Source organism: Pan troglodytes, chromosome 8 (genome assembly GCF_028858775.2).
Source record: "Pan troglodytes isolate AG18354 chromosome 8, NHGRI_mPanTro3-v2.0_pri, whole genome shotgun sequence".
NCBI classification, from domain to species: Eukaryota; Metazoa; Chordata; class Mammalia; order Primates; family Hominidae; genus Pan; species Pan troglodytes.
The window spans coordinates 87,964,495-87,982,788 of NC_072406.2; the positions used below are offsets into that span (position 1 = coordinate 87,964,495).

The following is an 18,294-nucleotide window of genomic DNA, read 5'->3' on the forward strand; positions in this document are numbered from 1 at the left end:
AACATTATGTGATTAGTGCTATTCATTCTGATTAGGAGGTGACATTTGGAGTGGGGTCTTGAAAATTGAGAAGGCGTTTACCAAGTAGGCAGTAGGGGATGGGGAATTTCAGGCAAAAGGGGAGCATCATGAACAGAAGCATAAGGATGGGGAAGATTATGGTCTGTGTGGAGACGAAAGCTGCTCACAAGGGAGCGAGGGAGCTGGGAGGGGGTGGTAAGAGATGAGGTGGGAAGGATGGGTTGGGTGAACCTTGAAATAAATGTAGTTGTACTTTGTGGAAGAAAAAAAAACTTTATCATCAAGGCTTTGTCCTGATCCAACCTGACCTTCCCCTCAGTTAATCCGAATTACTGAGGTTTGACTCCATGTTCAGTTTCTCTTAGATTTGCTTTGATTTCTCTTAGAAGTGGAGCTGCTGTTTATTCTCCCGGTGGCTCTGTGTACACGCTCTGCCCGTGGAGCTGCCTGGGATGAGCTGTGAGTCCTCTGAGAACTGCTTCCTGTTTCGTCTGGTAACTCCTAAGCCTGCCTTTCTTTCCTACAGTCTGCATTTGTGGAAATCTGCAGTATTTGAAGTTTGGAGGAGATCAATTTTTCATCCTTTCCTTCGTGGGATAAAGAATATTTCAACCACCTCTGGAGACCAAAGAGTTCTGAGAAGTTTTGAAATAGCTTGGGAAATACACCACGTGCTTCACACTTCATTTTTCTCCTCTCTCTTTCATTGTTTCACTTAATTAAAATATTGTAATGCAAGGAGAGATGAGGCAAACGTTTAGAGAAGGAAAAGGAAATGGGTTCATGTTTAAACTGACTCTGAGCAAGCATGGCGATGGTAGTTTGAAAGAATTCTGAGCATGTAGGAAGGTAAATTCAAAATGTTCTTCCTGCCTGAGAAGTGATTAAAATACCTGTGAGCACCAACACTATTGTCGTTAATGAAAACTGTGGCCGGCTTACCCCACCCCCAAGCGCTCCCCCCAACCCAAAGAAAAAATTGGAACATTTTTGGGTCCAAGTTTCACAGATGTTAAGCATTTTGTGATATTACTTAGGGGGTTTCCTGAGCTGCATTAAAGTTGAACCACTAGGGTGTTGAAACAGTTGGGCCCCGTAATAAAATATACATGAAAAGGAATTGTGAAACATTGGCTGTTATGTGTTGGTGACAATTAGGTTACTGTTTTAAAAAATACATATCCTGGACACATCTATGGGAGCTTTTTAGAGAATTTTGAGTAGCACTAGAGTAAAGGCGGTTGGTAATTTCTCTGGTTGCCTCTGGCAGGTGGACATAATTTAACAATACCCGTCAGATATGACAAATTGTTTTTGAGTTACATTAGGGCCTTAATAAGATCACATCTGTTCATATATCCTCCTTAACCACAGAGCCTGATTTAGAGAGGTTTCATACTGGTATGATATTGTTGTTTAAATATTTAGAGGGGTCTAGACATGTATCATAAAAGAATAGACTCTTGTGTATAAAAACACAGTCCTTTTATTCTCAGTGTTTTTGCTTTCACGGACCTTGCATCATTCTCTCTACTTGAGTGAACCACATGTTGCTTCTAGGAGCCAGAAAATATATTTCATTCCTCATCAGAGTTAGTGTTTTAGAGCTGGAAGAGGCCTTGGAGACCGACTTATCCAGCTCCTCTCCTCTTTAGGGTAGAAACCTGAGATGGAGACAGAAGGAGGGGACTTATTTAGGGTTTCTCACCCCATTAGTGGCAGAACCAGAATCAGGACTTAGATCTGCCAATTTGTAGTTTGGTCATCTTTCTATTATGCTAGATGTTCACCTGGGACCTGAAAATGTGGCCATTGAGGCACTTTGATGTGTCACTGTCCCTTAGAGGCTGCAGTCCTTTCCAGGGGACACTCCTGGCCACTGAGAGGGCCAGGCTCTTTGCTATGTATTCAGATTCAGAGCCCAGATCCTCTATATTCCTAAACTATCTCCCTGCCTGAAGCCCTTCCTGTGCCAGCGTACTTTCTGTCACTTCCCTGCTGACATGCACAGGCACAGGCAAGTCTCTCTCCCATCTCTGACCACACTGTGCACGTCCCCACCTCTGCTCACACTGTTCCCTTCTCCTGGAATGTGTCCTCTTTGCTATGTCAGTTACTGTCATGTCCAGCATAAGCTCCATCTTATCATGACGTCTCCCAAGCCCACAGAGGTGTGTTAGGTCGAATCATGTGAAAATGCTGTTTTATAGGTGAAAAAGGTCAAATATTGTCATTTTGTAAGATGCAATCTAACTGTAGATTTTTTAATACCCCCATGTTACTCATCTTCTTTTATTCATCATCTCTCTCTCTCTTTCTCTCTCTCTCTCCGTGTGTGTGTATAATATAAATTGGGGCAAAATTCACATCATATACATAAAAAATCAGGGTGAAATTCACATAACATAATTCGCATCTTTTAATTTTTTGTTATTAACTATAGTCCTCATGCTGTACTTTAGACCTCTAGACTTAGTCATTCTACATTACAGCAACTTTGTGCCCTGTGTCCTATATCTTCCCATTTCTTTTAAAAATAAACTTTAAAAACACTATATTTTGGAATAATTTTAGATTTACAGAAAAGTTGCAAAGATAGTACAGAGCATTCCTGTACTTCACCTAACCTAATTTCAGTTTCTCCTAGTGTTATCATTTCCTATCACTCTGACACCATTTGTCAAATTTAAGAAAACATTGGAACAATATTATTGACTAAAACTCCAGACTTTATTTGGATTCCACTGGTTTTTCCATTTCTGTCCTTTTTCTATTCCAGCAACAAATCCAGGGGCCAGAATACCACACTGCTTTTAGTTATCATGTCTCCTTAGTTTCTGCCGGTCTGTGACAATTCAGCTTTTCTTTGTTTTTTCGTGATGACCTTGACAGTCAAAATACTGGCCAGGTATTTTGTAGAATGTGCCTCAACGTGGGTTTCATATGATGTGTTATTTCATGATTTGTTTGGAGTTACGGATTTTGGGAAAAGTACCACACAGGTATCACATTATCTCAAGGGGTACATGATACCAGCCTGGCTTCTCACTGGAAATGTTAACCTCAACTACTTGGTTAAGGTATTTGTTTGGGAGGTTTCTGCACTGTGAAGTTACTGTGTTCAGCTTCTTTTCCTACTGGCATCTCACCACCAGCTAGATGAACATTTCTTCTCTTGGGAGCAGGAGCAGGCTTGGTACTTTCTGTATCTTCCATCATACCTAATGCCATGCCATGTTTTATATAGTGTAAATGCTCCACAAACATTAGTTAAGAGGTCATTACGTAAATAATTTAATTTCAGACTGACAGAGGTGTTTGGTTTAAACAACTGAAACAATACAATTCCAACTCACTGAATTCTCCCTGCAAACTAGTTTGGTGGTCTTGGTTCACTGCACTTAAGGGGTAAATCGTAAAACTACTTAAAATTGTTTTCGTTCAAACTACCATGAAGAAAGGATTATCTGCTGTCTTTGCTAAGATCAGAACTTCTAGTTCAGGACTCAGGAAAATCTGAGTGTAAATTAGAGAGACACACTTACACTTTTGTAGCTTCTGCTGCCTTGTAGCGTGGGTGTCCCTATTTGCAGAGGCTCTTACAAATATTTGTCAGAGGGTTTGATGATTCTAGTGCTAAGGTATTGTTTAATGAATTCCTAATGGCCCCAAAGAATTACCACTGTGAATACATTTTATTTCATCATCATAAAAATCATTTTTCAAAGACTTATCTGTGCAGATGTCTCAGAGTGCGTGGGTAGAGTGTGCTATTTTTGGGGGGGGAGCTTATATTTTGACATGGCCCTTATGGAAGACAGAAACAATTAGGACACATCCTAAAGGAAAAGAGGGAAGAAAAAAGAATTTTTATTATATTAGAGTTGAAAACTAAAAGCTTTGGAAGTGAGAGGAGGAGGAAGAGGGAGTTGTTTTTTTATAAATTTCCTTAAACAGAGATCTTAGGGGTAGATCTTATTGGGGTAATTCCTTTCTACTGTGATGGAGAAGTTGGTATTCTGTGATGATGATTTAACCTTGGTTCTGAAGATATCTATGGGAATTAGAGTAGCTGATTTATTATTCCATTTAAAGAGGTTTCTTTTTTTATTTAATCTTTTTTAATATGGGGAAAAACAACTCTTCAATAGTATAAATTAGTTCATGCTAGTTTTTCAGTCTGAGAGTCTCATGATAGCTACACTTGCTTCATGCTTTATTATGTAATTTAATTTTTCATATCTTTTATTAGCTGTAAAGTAGGTTTAGAAAAAATAATTAGATTACGAGGTTAAGCCACAGTTAAGATAAAAATGACAGTTCAATAAAAAAAGTTGAATATAATTCCTGTCTTCTAAAATAAAATACAGCCGCTAAGAGATTTAATTATGGTATTATTCAAATAAATTTTGCCTCTGCATTGGAAACACTCAGGAAAGAATCTCTGAGAAAAACATGTGGTTAACAAGCAAAAAATAATGTGATACATAAAATTATAATTTATGAAATACGATAGGGACCATATTGAGAGGAAGAAGAAATAACACAATTGAGTAACTACCCCTAAAGAGATAACTGGGATTACTTAAGTTACTGTGTTGGTGAGACCACTATCTTTGGTCTAACTTTTTGTGTGATAAATTGTGAGTTTTCACCATTTGGGTGATCTTGGAATGCTGTATCCTTTCCTTAAAATGATCTGTAAATGATCAGATATTTTAGGGTCATAGGGTTCTAAAATTAGATGTAGAGGAAGCTTCAGAATCTAGCCCTTCATTTTACGTGAGAAGAAAGCAAAGTCCCAAGAAGTCAAGTAGCTTTCCCAGGCTGAGTGTTTAGATGGTAGGTTTTCAGAGTCCCAATCAAGTGTCCCTTCTTCTACACTAGATTGCTATTAGGATTGATTTTTTAAAATTAAATCAATTTTTTTAATAAAGTAAAACAAGAATACCATTAAGAAAGTCAAATAGTATTGTTTTGCTTAAGGCTCCTAATAAATAAAAAACTAGTAGTGCCATGACCTACCCTCTGCTAGTCTAAATCCTTTCTGCACAGGCGACCATCTTCAAATTTGTGAGCTATCATTTGCTATTTATCTTCATACTTAAATATTTAAGTAAGAGGCTTTTATTGTTGTTTAGCTATTTTTTTTTTTTCCAGACAGAGTTCTGCTCTTGTTGCCCAGGCTGGAGTGCAGTGGCATCATCTCAGCTTACTGCAACCTCTGCCTCCCAGGTTCAAGTGATTTTCCTGCCTCAGCCTCCCGGGCAGCTGGGATTATGGGCACACACCACCATACCTGGCTAATTTTTGTATTTTTACTAGAGATGGGGTTTTACCATGTTGACCAGGCTGGTCTTGAACTCCTGACCTCAGGTGATCCTCCCACCTTGGCCTCCCAAAGTGCTGGGATTACAGGTGTAAACCCCCATGCCTGGCCTGTTTAGTGATTTAAGAAAAAAATTTAGACATCTATCGAACTCATTTTTCCTTATATTTCCTCTATGTAACTGAACTCATTATATGTTCTTTTGCCTAATAATTACACTTGGAGTCCAATTATAGAAATTTCTACGTATTAAAAAAACCATTTAGGGCCAGGCCCTGTGCTTCTCATTTCTACAACCTGGGGAGATGGCATGAGATGCTGACCATCATCTAGCTCGAGATGGTACTGTGTTTGCTCCGTTATGATTACAGTTCCTTTAAGTCACTGTTGTTCAGGCTGGGAGGTGCATCCCATTCGTGAATTGTAAAATCAATTTAGTGGGTTGTAACCAACATTATAAAAAATAGGACAGAATAGAAAATATCAGAGTTCAATAATATAATGTTCAATATAAGACTCCTATCTTCTAAAATAAAATACAGCCACTGAGAGATCTAATTATGGCACATAATTAGGATAAATACTAGTTTATGCAACTTTTATATCCGATATATACATTCATATGTATGTGTATCTATACACACATACAGAATTATACATACATACACATTACATGCAGGTAGATACATATACAGTTGACCCTTAAACAACATGGGTTTGAACTGCATGGATCCACTTATATGTGGATTTTTTTTCCAACTCTGCTGCCCCTGAGACGACAAGACCAACCCCCACTTCTTCCTTTTCCTTCTCAGCTTACTCAATGTAAAGATAATGAGGATGATGTCCTTTACGATGATCCACTTTCACTTAATGAATAGTAAATTTATATTTTCTTCCTTATGATTTCCTTAGTAACATTTTCTTTTCTCTATCTTACATTATTGTAAGGCTGCAGTATGTAATACATATAACATACAAAACGTGTTAACCTACTCTTTATGTTATTAGTAAGGCTTCTGGTCAATAATAGACTATTAGTACTTTTGGGGGAGCCAAAAGTTTTATGTGAATTTTTGGCTGTGGAGGGTTGGTGCCCCTAACTCCCATGTTGTTTAAGGATCAACTGTATACATACATACACACATACAGATATATATTTATACAGATATATATGTGTATATGTACATACACACACATATATATCTGTATATGTTTATGTGTATTATATATGCATGTGTATATGTATTTATTTTGTGTATTGGGCCTCAGTGTAAAATGTATTTCTTTGAACATCTGAAATTATTGGTTTTTTGGTTAAAAAAAAGCACCAGTCAAATATAGAAACTTTTTTTTTTTTTTTTTTAGTATTTATTGATCATTCTTGGGTGTTTCTCAGAGAGGGGGATTTGGCAGGGTCATAGGACAATAGTGGAGGGAAGGTCAGCAGATAAACATGTGAACAAGGGTCTCTGGTTTTCCTAGGCAGAGGATCCTGCGGCCTTCCGCAGTGTTTGTGTCCCTGGGTACTTGAGATTAGGGAGTGGTGATGACTCTTAACCAGCATGCTGCCTTCAAGCATCTGTTTAACAAAGCACATCTTGCTCCGCCCTTAATCCATTTAACCCTGAGTGGACACAGCACATGTTTCAGAGAGCACGGGGTTGGGGGTAAGGTTATAGATTAACAGCATCCCAAGGCAGAAGAATTTTTCTTAGTACAGAACAAAATGGAGTCTCCTATGTCTACTTCTTTCTACACAGACACCGTAACAATCTGATTTCTCTTTCTTTTCCCCACATTTCCCCCTTTTTCTATTCGACAAAACCACCATCGTCATCATGGCCCGTCCTCAATGAGCTGTTGGGTACACCTCCCAGACGGGGTGGCGGCCGGGCAGAGGGGCTCCTCACTTCCCAGATGGGGTGGTCGGGCAGAGGCATCCCCCACCTCCCGGACGGGGCGGCTGCCGGGCGGGGGCTGCTCCCCACCTCCCTCCCGGACGGGGCGGCTGCCGGGCGGAGGGGCTCCTCACTTCCCAGATGGGGCGGCTGCCGGGCGGAGGGGCTCCTCACTTCTCAGACGGGGCGGCAGGGCAGAGATGCTCCTCACCTCCCAGATGGGGTGGCGGTCAGGCAGAGACACTCCTCAGTTCCCAGACGGGGTCGCGGCCGGGCAGAGGCGCTCCTCACATCCCAGATGGGGCGGCGGGGCAGAGGCGCTCCCCACATCTCAGAGGATGGGCGGCCGGGCAGAGACGCTCCTCACTTCCCAGACGGGATGGTGGCCGGGCAGAGGCGCTCCTCACTTCCCAGACTGGGCGGCTGGGCAGAGGGGCTCCTCACATCCCAGATGATGGGCGGCCAGGCAGAGACGCTCCTCACTTCCCAGACGGGGTGGCGGCCGGGCAGAGGCTGCAATCTCTGCACTTTGGGAGGCCAAGGCAGGCGGCTGGGAGGTGGAGGTTGTAGCCAGCCGAGATCACGCCACTGCACTCCAGCCTGGGCAACATTGAGCACTGAGTGAGCGAGACTCCGTCTGCAATCCCGGCACCTCGGGAGGCTGAGGCGGGCAGATCACTCATGGTCAGGAGCTGGAGACCAGTCCAGCCAACACGGTGGTGAAACCCCGTCTCCACCAAAAAATACAAAAACCAGTCAGGCATGGTGGTGCGTGCCTGCAATCCCAGGCACTCGGCAGGCTGAGGCAGGAGAATCAGGCAGGGAGGTTGCAGTGAGCCGAGATGGCGGCAGCACAGTCCAGCCTCGGCTCGGCATCAGAGGGAGACTGTGGAGAGAGAGGGAGAGGGAGAGGGAGACCGGGGAGAGGGAGAGGGAGACTGTGGAGAGAGAGGGAGAGGGAGACCGGGGAGAGGGAGAGGGCGACCGGGGAGAGGGAGAGGGAGACTGGGGAGAGGGAGGGGAAGTGGGAGGGGGAGGGAGAGGAATATAGAAACTTTAACCTACTTTTAACCTACTGCGTCTTACTGTGGGTCATGGACACAAATATTTGGGATAAATTTAAATAATTTCAGTTATCTTACATCAAAATAACTTTGTTTTCTTGGCTGAGTTTCAGTTTTGTCATCTGTAAAATGAGAATAATAATTGTATCTACCTCAAAGAAGGGTTGGGAGGATTCAAAGACTTAGCATGGCCCTTGCCCATAGTAAGCACCAAATAAATGTTGGTGGCTATTGCTGTGGTCCTCACCATCACTGTTATCCTCCACTTCCCACCCCCCAGACCCCTGCAGTGATCTTTATTTCTCATTTACTCTTAGGACATCCCCTTTCAGACCCATCAACATTATTAAATACACGGCTCCTCGCATTAATGGGTCACACGTACTGATTTTCACTCACAGAGAGGTAGTACCTTAGTGGGGGCCTTCAAGATTGTGTGCTCAAACCAGTAGTTCCTGAAGTGGGCTGTGCATCCAGAGGCAGGCAAGGCATGGGCTGGCATGGACTTGCACAATGAGGAGGTTTTTCTCTTTTCAATTCTCTTTCAATCCTTTAGTTTAAATCTAGGGGAAAATGACGAGTTTGATGCTGCACTTTAATATCTTCCTACTGTAAAATAAATAAATAAATATATATATAAACAAAGATTGGGACTGAGGCTCAGAGTAGCTGATAAGGAGTAGTTATTTGGCCTTTAGTAATAATTTTTTGTTTTCGTGATACTTAGACATATGATTCTGTTTGGTCATTGGCAAATGAGATTGGCTTCTATTATGGGAGTGATATAACGTGTCTCTTTTTTTTTTTTTTTTTGAGACGGAGTCTCACTCTGTCACCCAGGCTGGAGTGCAGTGGCTGATCTCAGCTCACTGCAAGCTCCACCTCCCAGGCTCATGCCATTCCCTGCCTCAGCCTCCTGAGTAGTTGGGACTACAGGCGCCCGCCACCACGCCCAGCTAATTTTTTGTATTTGTAGTAGATATGGGGTTTCACCATGTTAGCCAGGATGCTTTTGATCTCCTGATCTCTTGATCCGCCAGCCTCAGATCCCAAAGTGCTGGGATTACAGGTGTGAGCCACCGCGCCCAGCCAATGTGTCTTTTAAACATCAATTTGTTGAAGTTAAAATATTCAGTAATTAGTACACGTGGTATATCTTGGTATGGTGACATCATGAAGGTGTACACTAATGACACAGTTTTGGGTCATGGTGGTTTGTTCCTACATGAGACCCAGAGATGTTAAGCAACTGAGCTAGGGAGAGTTAGAAACAGCTAGGAGCAGAACCTATGTCTTAGGTATGTTCTCAGTTTGTTAGGGTTGACACTCTAGGATCACATTAGATGAAGCCTGTGTTAAACCAATGAGCTTCTTCTCTTCTGGCCTACTTTTTGTTTAAGTGTTTGTTGCTACTGGGTTTGTCTTGGATGAATTTACTCCTGCAATTCTGAGACCAATTCGAGTCTGAATTGCGTCATGCGTAGCCCCTTTCAGCTACCATTGATCTGTGTCCACCTTACTTTTATGATTCTTCTGGTTGCACAGTATTTTTCTTCCTCAGGTTTTGAGTTTTCTTTGCCTGTGGTTTGAGATTGTGTCTGATTCAGATAGGAGAAGAGAGCACCATGCTGTGTATTAATCGTAGTGGCAGATGAGTTGACTTTTTTTTTCTTTTCCTCCATATGTAAAATGGGTGTTGTTGCAAGTTAGATAATCTGAAGGTACCCTGTTCATTTTTAAAGCCCTACAAAGCTGCAATCTCACTTATCCATTCATTCTGCAGATATTTGTTGAACCCTTATATGCCAGGCACTCACTGGACTAGTTGAAAGTGCTGAGAATAAGTAGTACCTAAGGGCAGTGGGGACCTTACCTTTGGGAATCTTATATTCTAATTAGAGGAGACAGGTGATAGATAAATAAATTTAAAAGAGACAATTTCCTATGGTTCTAATAAAACAGAGTGATGGCATAGAAAGTGATTTGGAGGAAGAGGCCTAATTTTGATATGGTGGCCACGAAAGTCCTCTTCAAAAAGCAGGGAGCTGAATGGTGAGGAGGCAGCTGTGAGAAGCTCAGAAGTGTGTGTGGGTGGAGGGGACAGCATGTGCAAAGGCCCCAGGCAAGTGCAAGGAGGAGAAAGGGGGCTGGTGAGCTGGCTGGGAAGGTGGGGAACGGAATGCTGACAGAGGCAAGGGAGGCCAGAGCCAGCCTGTGGAGAGGGTTGAGCCTAGAAAGGAGTTTGGCTTTGATTCTAAGGGTGATGGGAAACCAGTGAAGCCCAGATGAGTTTTAAGTAACTGGATAATAGAATCTGATTTGTGTTTTTCACAGCCACACTGGCTGCAGGTTAGAAATTAGGCAGGCAAGAATGGAAGTGGGGTAAGGGGGTCCAGTTAGCAAAGTCATTGTGGTGGTCCATGGGATAGATGCGGTGCTACGAACCAGAGAGCAGGCAGTAAAGATGGAAGGAAGTGAAGAGATTCAGGCTGTATTTTTAAGATAGCTTAGCATTTGCTGGTGCATTGACTGTGGGAATGAAGGAGAGGAATCAAAGATGTTTCCCAGAATGGTGAATTACGGCTATGGGAAGGCAAGGTTCCTTTTGCCCTTGATGACATCCTTGTGCTGTCATTGTGCCTGGATTTTATTCTTCTGTATATGCACATTCCTGCTTCCAGCCAGCCCTGCCCAGGGAAGAAAAATCCTCCCATGCCTTTGGTTAGCCTGAAGGCTCTCCAGTTCTTCCTTTATCTGACCTGCATTCCTCACGCTGTGCTTAGGTCTAGGTTATACCCTGTGAAGAGGTGGTTTTATAGGGGTCTTGTGGGCAGGGCAGATGGTGCTATTAATTCATGCTTCTGTTATGGGAATTGATGGCTTGTAGCCAGGATGCCATGTTGATATTTATGACTGGTTTCTATGAAGAGTTCATGTTCTCAAAAAACGTATTGTATTCTGTTTTCCAAGAAAAAGTTGAAGACAGGCTGAGCAGTGGATATTTTTTCTCTTTTCATTTTCCCAGCATATAATACAAGTTGCATTACAATAAATTCAGTCAGTTCAAATGTTTTTCATCTGAAAAATTGAATACATTCTTTTTTTCGCCTAACTGCACGGGGTGAACTTTTATATTTTTATGGGCTTTGTTGTTTTTACTTGTCACAGTTGCTGGTATTAGTTCACTAGTAAGTAATGACTTTTTTGTATTGAGAAAGACAGATGACTTATTAGATGTCAGAGGCCATCTGAAACATTTTCAACTCAGCATTTTTAATAGCTGTTCTTTCTTTGATTTGTTTTTCCTTCTTTCTCCCCTTTTCCCTGTTTCCTTCATCCAGCTAGCATGAATTTTTTCTCTCTCTCTCCCCTCTTTCTCTCTCGGTCACTGCCTGTCTGCGTATCTTCTGAGTGCTCTTGCTGCAGCCTCACATCCATCCACGGTCCGTAGGAGCCATAGATTGTTGCTGGATAACTTTTCCTGCAATTTTGTTCTATGGATTTCCTATGGAAAACAGTCTTGTGTATCTATAGGTATGAATCTAATTTTTTAAGGATTAAATAAATAGTGGGTGGTGTGCTGGCAAGCTTTTGTTCTTGACCTCATGGAAAAGTTTTTTTTTTTTTTTTTCATTTGTTTTGTTTTGGTTTTTTAAACTTTTGGCTGCTTTCTACTTTGGGGTTCTTAGGACACCATAAAAATAACTTCTTCTCCTTCCCTTCATCTACTGTCAACGCAGACACAGTCTTTCACTTTACTCTGTTCTTTGCACATCACTGTATTGTGCTCATGGTCTCAGAAAAAAGTCTTAGTTAAATGAAACAGTGAAACACCATTAATGTAGGTATGGTCAGCTTATGTAGTACAAATGGGCTTCATTTGGGGCACTATCTTATTACCATGTCATTGTGCCTAGCACATAGCAGGTGTTCGGCAAAGATTTCTTAGATGAATGAATGTCTACCTAGATGATTAGGAACTCCATTAGATGGGGTTGGGGGCAAGTTTTTGAACAGTGAACAAGACAGACATTACTCTAATGGCAACATGCATTCTAATGAGGAAAGAGACAAAGGTATAAACAAGACAAGTATCAGATGGTGATGAGTGCTATACCAAGAGTTAAGGTAAGGTGATCTGCTGTGCTATGACTTGGGAATCAGGGAAGGCTCTGAGAAGATAATGTTTAAGCTCAGATCTGAGTGACAAGAAGGAGCCAGTCAACAGAAGGTCAAAGAGCAGCAAGATTCAGGCCAAGAAAGCAAGCAATGCAAAGGTCCTAGGCTGACGCAACCTTGGAGTGTACATGGTGCAACATCGCGGCAGCGGCATCAAAAGCTAGCCAGGCTGTGCAGTGGGGAGCAGGCAGCTGTGGTGTGCAATGGGGTCAGCGACGTGCCTGGGGCCAGACCAGCTGGGACCTTATGCTACAAATAAAATCCATATTCCTCCACTTGCTTTGCAGTGGGAAGCTTTGGAGGGTTTTAAGTGGGGCTATGGCTTACATTCTAAATGTACTGGTCTGGCTGGCATGTGGAGAAATGGATTGTAGAGGAGCAAGAGTGGAAACTGTGGTGATATGTACTAGATGTTTCTTTGCTTCTCAGTGGAATATTTTTCTTTAAAGTTTACCAGAAATTTTTAGTTAGGGAGAGTGTAGCTTGTCTTTGTTTACTGATTTTTGTGCTGGGGCAGAGACTTCTGTTTGCTTACCATATCCATTCTCTTCAACGTTTCATTGACAAAATCCTTGGTTTTTAGTTGGGATAGTGCCAACCTTGTAACTGTTTCCTTGCAACTAGGAGCTAGGTGTAGCCATGCGGCTAAGTCAAAGTATTACGTAGGACTCCCAGAAAGTCTTCTTAAAAGAGAGCGGGTGTTCCTTTCTTTTTTGATTCCTCCCAGTCTGCTGCCTGGAACTGGTTGTGATGGCTGGAATGCCAGCATTTATATTGGGTCATGAGGACTAGGACTACGTGCTAGGAGTGGTGGAGCATAGAGTTAGAAGGACCCTGATGACCTCCTGGAGATCCCCAATATCAGCCTTGGCCTACCTGCCTTTAGACTTCTTTTATGTACCAGAGAAATAAACTGACTTGCTCCGACCATTGATATTTTAGTGTTTAGTTTTTGTTCCATGCAGCTGGACATAATCCTAACTGATAAACGTGCTCACTTTTTGAGAGCCTTAATGAACAATAATAGTGATGAGGATAGAATTATTGGGTGCTTTCCATGTGTCCATTTCTCCCCTAAGCCCTTTGCCTACATGTTTTCTCTTAATCTGTACAAGTCATGTGGGCTGGTATCACATGTGGGGCTCCAAGGCACAGAAATGTTCAGTAATTTGCCCAAGGTGGCATAGCTAGTAAATTGGAGGACCTGGATTCCAACTTTGGTTCAAATGATTCTAAAGACTCTTTTCTTCATCACTGTTGAATTGCCACATTACTGATGATGACTCTGGAATCACTTTCTCAATCATTTAGGGACTGAGGCCAGAGGGATGATTTAGGAGGCAGATTTGTGTCATGTATTAGTCTTGAACTATAGTGCATTGTGACTTGAACTATATTAATGGGGCTCCAAATTTTAACTATTGATGGTTTCAATAGGAATTTACATTTCTGTCTTCCTGGGGCCCAGAAATCACTAAATTCTCACCTGTGGTGAAGAGACAGCCACAACGGGGAATTGGTTTCAAAGACAGAAAGCAGAAACCAAATTTCCAGGGCTTAGCACAATAGAAGTTTATTTCTCACGTAAAATCCCTCTCCTTTATCCTTCTGCTACCCTCCCAACCTCTCTTCCCCATTCCCAGGGGCCTCAGGTTCTCTGCTGGGTGCTTTTCTGTCAGTCAGCACTCAGGGGAAGAGGGAGGATTTAGGAAATTGTACAAGAGGTTTGATGGGCCAGGCTTGGAGATGGGATGCAGTGTGTCCCAAATGCCATTGGCTGGGACTCAGTCACAGGTCACACCTGCTGCAGGGAGGTTAGAATGTCTAGCTATATGTCCAGGAGTTGAAGAAGTGGGTTTTGGAAAGCATGCAGTGATCCCTGTCACATGCGGTTTTTAGGGGCGGGGGCCCTGGCATTGGTCCACCTGTGTTTACATCCCAGCCTGGCTGTTTGTCAGCTGTGTGACCTTGGGCATGTGTCTTAACCACTTTTCTGTCTTTTAAAAAAATGGGTGCAATGAGATCATAGTGGAACTGCTTTGAGGATTCACTGAGTTAAGATGGTACGTACGGTACTTAGAACAGTGACTGAGACACAATAAGTGCTCAATAATTGCCAGCTATTTTAATTTAAAGCAGACCACTTTACTCTGCATTGTAAAGTTTGTAGGGCAGATTTGCAGACAGACAATTTTCTTTCTTTTTTTTTTTTTTGTTAAGATGGAGTCGCACTCTGTCATCCAGGCTGGAGTGCAGTGGTGTGATCTCAGCTCACTGCAACCTCCACCTCCTGGGTTCAAGCAATTCTCCTGCCTCAGCCTCCCAAGTAGTTGGAATTACAGACATATGTCACGACGCCTGGCTAATTTTCGTATTTTTAGTAGAGATGGGGTTTCACCATGTTGGCCAGGCTGGTCTCAAACTCCTGGCCTCAAGTGATCCACTGTCCTTGGCCTCCCAAAGTGCTGGGATTACAGGCATGAGCCACCACGCCCAGCCAGCAGGGAATTTTCTTATTGAGCCCTGGTGAGGCAGGTGAACCATAAGAGGGACCTTCTGAAGCCGGTGTCATAATTGGAGGGAAAGGGTGTGAGGGGGGTGACGGGAGTGCTGCTTGGGGGCTTGCTGCCCCCACCTGGGTGTGCTCCCGCCCTCTCGGGAAGGGCCAGCTGGGCTCCCTCCTGTTGCCAAGTCTGTTTGAAAAGTCAGAAACTAAGTTCTCACGTCCAGTCTCCTGCCCACTGTGAGGAATGTCGCCCATGAAATTCCTTTCCTGTGGGATCCCTTCTCCATCAAGATCTGGTCTGTTCTTGAAGACCCCACTCAGTGTCATCTCATCCCTCAGCCCCGGCTGGGACCCGTCAGCGTTGCTCAGTCCCCTCACTGTATTATCGTTCTAGTAGAGCATTTCTACAGTCCGTCTTGTGTGGCAGTGAGGCAAATGCTAGGCTGGGTGCGCCAAATGGAGGCTTCCTAAGGGCAGGAGCTATGTTGTTACTCCATACCCCTCATGTGTTTGTGGAGTTTAATTATTACTTTTATTATCTACAGCCATGTAGAGTTTTGTGAGTGTAGTCTTTGTAGTAAATCAGTGCTAGATAAATTGGCATGGACTGTGGAATAAAAACAAGTGGATTCTTTTTTATTTACACTGTTTAATATTCGTGTGGGGATTTTTGCCTTCTTTCAGCTCAGCGGTTGTAAAATTCTGTTTTAATTTCTGCCATTATCATAAACAGCATCCTCTGGTTATTATCTGGGTAGAGGATGCTGCATATGAGGACTCTATTGAATTAAGATTAAACAAATTGCCAGGGGTGGGACATAGAACCACTGTTGCTTTGCCAGTATTTTTTTTTTTTTCGTCAAGAAGTTCACTTGGTGATTTAAATGGGTACATTTACACCTATGGGTTTAGAGTCCTATATATCCACATCTATCTGTTCTTGGTAAACCATAGGAAAGCACTAACCTTTCTCTCTGAGTATTTGTGTGTACACACATCTATAAAAATGAAATTACCTGCAAAATCACTGAAGATAAAGGTTAGCAAATTCTGTACATGGATACAATCAGTGGTGCTGCACTATGTAGTTAAACAGGAAATGGGGTTTAGTTATTAAGCTTGCGTAGATTGCTTGATATACTGAATATTTCTTGGAGTTCTATTATTTGTATTTTATTCTCAAATATTTTAAGAAGATAAGCTTCTAAATTCACTTTGGGGCTCCATGTCATCAAATCTCATCACCAGTCACTTAGATCCCTAATTAACTTATACTCTATAGACCCATTTCTTTGCTTCTGTTTCTCTCTGCTCTCTCTAATGGTACTGTGAGTTACACTGGAAGGAACAATAAGATTTAAGAGAAGAATTAATTTAGAAAGTTAGGAATAGAAGAGATAAGGGAAAATGAGAAAAAGCAGCTCAGTATTTTGTCTTGTAAATGGCTTTCTTCTCGTAGGCTAAGAAGCCCATTTATCCAAGGAGAGGAGGAGTGCTAATGAAATAGATCATGAACATAGCTATTACAGTAATGAATTTTAACACTCACTTTGTTATGTGATATTTTATTTATGAGCTCCTTGATCATTCAGATAAAGACAAGAAGTTTATGGCACTAGATTATGTCTTGTTTTCATAAACATATTCAGTACTTTAATAAACATAATTTATTTTTTTCTCCTTAAAAATCAGCAAAATTTATGAGAGATTATCTTAGGGTTAATGAAGTCTAACATTAAGGAAATATTACCCTATAATATTGGAGCCTTCAGAGCTAGAGTTGTAATAGCTTAATGCTTTTTTCTACAGGCTATTTTTATAAAGTACATGCTTTGTACCATTAATCCAGTTTTTACAAGTTATACTCAGACCAATTCATTGGGAATTATGTATCCATGTTTATATTTTTCAGTCACCACTTTCATTAAAAGATGTAGTAAACAGTTGAAAATTTAATGTAGAACAAGGGGGAAAAGACAATTATGTGTATTTGCTCATGGGAAAGTGCAGTGCATGGGTTATCACTGCTTTCTGTCTTTGAAACCAATTCCCCGTTGTGGCTGTCTTCACCACAGGTGAGAATTTAGTGATTTGTGGGCCCCAGGAGGACAGAAATGTAAATTCCTATTGAAAGCCATCAATAGTTAAAATTTGGAGTCCCATTAATATAGTTCAAGTCAGAATGCACTTAAGTAATGAAAAGCCCAGATGACAGGCTGGAGTTTACCCTTCCTAAGTCAGGTCTGCCAATTAGCTGGGTAATGGATGCCTGGACCCCCAAGATGGGATTGAGAGTGGCTGGAAAGGGCAGCTGGGGAAGCCCACTATGGATTTTGGTCGTGTGCATTTGACTGTGTCAGCTCATTCTTTTTTGAAATTGAATTTAATGTGTTGAAAAATACCCTCTTGATGAATTAATGAACTAAAAGAGGTATTGATATTCGAATAGTGGCAGAAGCAGGGCCTTCCATCACCACCACCACCCTCCCCTGCCCCTGTCCCCATATTTTATAATAGAAAGCTCAGCAAGGGCAAAGTTTAAAGGAATCTCTTCTGATTGTCTCTCTCCTCACTGCAGGCAGGGTGGATAGGGAAGGATGAGGGCGGTGGATGAGGAACTCAGATCCATCAGTGAAATAGCTAATCCTTTACTGACTTCTTTTCACCTCTTTTGATGTTTGCCTTTTGACGTTCTTTGGCATCAGGGCATACACTTGCTTGTGTATATGTTTGTGATGGAGGAAAATCAGGTAATGAGAGATCTGTGTGGACTTGAGTCACATTGTGAGCTGTGGTGAGGAGAGATGCCTCAAGTGTGTGCTGTCCTGCCTTCAACAAGAGAATGAGAATTTGCTTTAATCCATTTTCGTATTATAAAAAATATTCATTGAGAATTCAATAAGAAATCTTACTGTTCTAGGCCTCAGGATCCAAAGATACTTAAGAATTAAGGTTCTTGTCTGCATGGAACTCACCACAAATTCAGAAATGTTCAAATAGTTTTTAAAAGTTGAAGATGGCCTCCTCAAAAAGTTAAACATAGAATTACCATGTGATCCAGCAGTTCCACTTCTGGGTCTGTAACCAAAATAATTGAAAGCAGGTCTTGGACAGATATTTATACACCCATGTTCATGGCAGCATTCTTCACATTAGCCAAGAGGTGAAAGCAACTCATGTCTATCAACAGATGAATGGATAAACAAAATATAGCCTATATTTACAATGTAATATTATCCAGCCTTAAAAAGGAATGAAATTCTGATGTGTGTTACACCACGGATGAATCTTGAA

General features: G+C 41.9%; 1 protein-coding gene and 1 long non-coding RNA gene across 9 annotated transcripts in view; both read left to right on the forward strand.

The window, feature by feature from the left end:
- Positions 1-927, forward strand: part of LOC107966968 (uncharacterized) — a 28,007-nt gene extending 27,080 nt beyond the window's left edge. The window contains exon 2 of the long non-coding RNA XR_001707027.3: positions 548-927. This is a non-coding gene — a long non-coding RNA (uncharacterized LOC107966968). The remainder of the gene's footprint in view (positions 1-547) is intronic.
- Positions 1-18,294, forward strand: part of LRMDA (leucine rich melanocyte differentiation associated) — a 1,132,554-nt gene that overhangs the window by 316,424 nt on the left and 797,836 nt on the right. The window lies entirely within an intron of this gene.